Raw genomic sequence first — 1,000 nt, forward strand, 5'->3', positions numbered from 1 at the left:
TTTTTCATTTAAAATTTTGTTTTTAAAATGTTTTTATGTCAATTTCTTCATTTAAAAATCTTACAAAGTCACGTTTACATAATTATATATTTCACCAATTATATGGATAGAATTAGTATTGGCATAAAATATAGGATGTATGGTTGCCATGTCTAACACAAAGGCTTACTTGATGTGGTAGCAAGAGCTTGACAGGGAGTGAAAAGACTCAAGTTCTAATCCCAGAGCTGACATTAACTAAAGATGGAACTTTGGACAAGTCACTGAATTTCAGTGAACATCAGGTATATCTTTTGAAAAATGATGGGATTGAATAAAATGTTAAATGATTTTTGAAGCCCCTTCCAGAACTATGATTCTGAGTGTCTGTAGAGTAGAAGGGAAAGTGTACAAGCTGAGACAACATTATCTTTCACAAACCATGTTCACCTAAAAATACGTCCCAAGTGACTAATATGAGATCTATTATTTGGTCCATTCTTATGTTCACCTAAAAATACGTCCCAAGTGACTAATATGAGATCTATTATTTGGTCCATTCTTTCCTCCTTGCTCCATCTCACTGTATCACAGGGAACTATTAGGAAAGAAATGAATGGTTCTTTTTTTTTTTTAAGATTGTTTTTTCTGATTACAAATCAGTACACGAATTAATCCAGAAAACTTGGAAAACAAAAAATATGTAAAGGTCACACACACACACACAAATACCTATCATCATCTCACCATTCAAAAAAAAAATCTCATTGTCCCATTACTTTTCTAAATATATATGTATTTTTTCTTTTTAAAAAATGGTATAACATAGTTTGCGGTCTGCTTTTTTTCACTTCAGAGGTATGTGTACTTCCTTAAAACCAACTGGAATACCCACAAAAATAGTCCCTACATCCCCAAAAGATAACAGAAGCTAAGCAAACATTGTCACATAGATTTTGGAACAGCTGTAATTATATTATGCTCCAGGTTATTCTTCCTCTTTCTCGTTGTCTGTTCCAGA

The sequence above is a fragment of the Ursus arctos genome, unplaced genomic scaffold (assembly GCF_023065955.2).
Source record: "Ursus arctos isolate Adak ecotype North America unplaced genomic scaffold, UrsArc2.0 scaffold_37, whole genome shotgun sequence".
Taxonomy (NCBI): Eukaryota; Metazoa; Chordata; class Mammalia; order Carnivora; family Ursidae; genus Ursus; species Ursus arctos.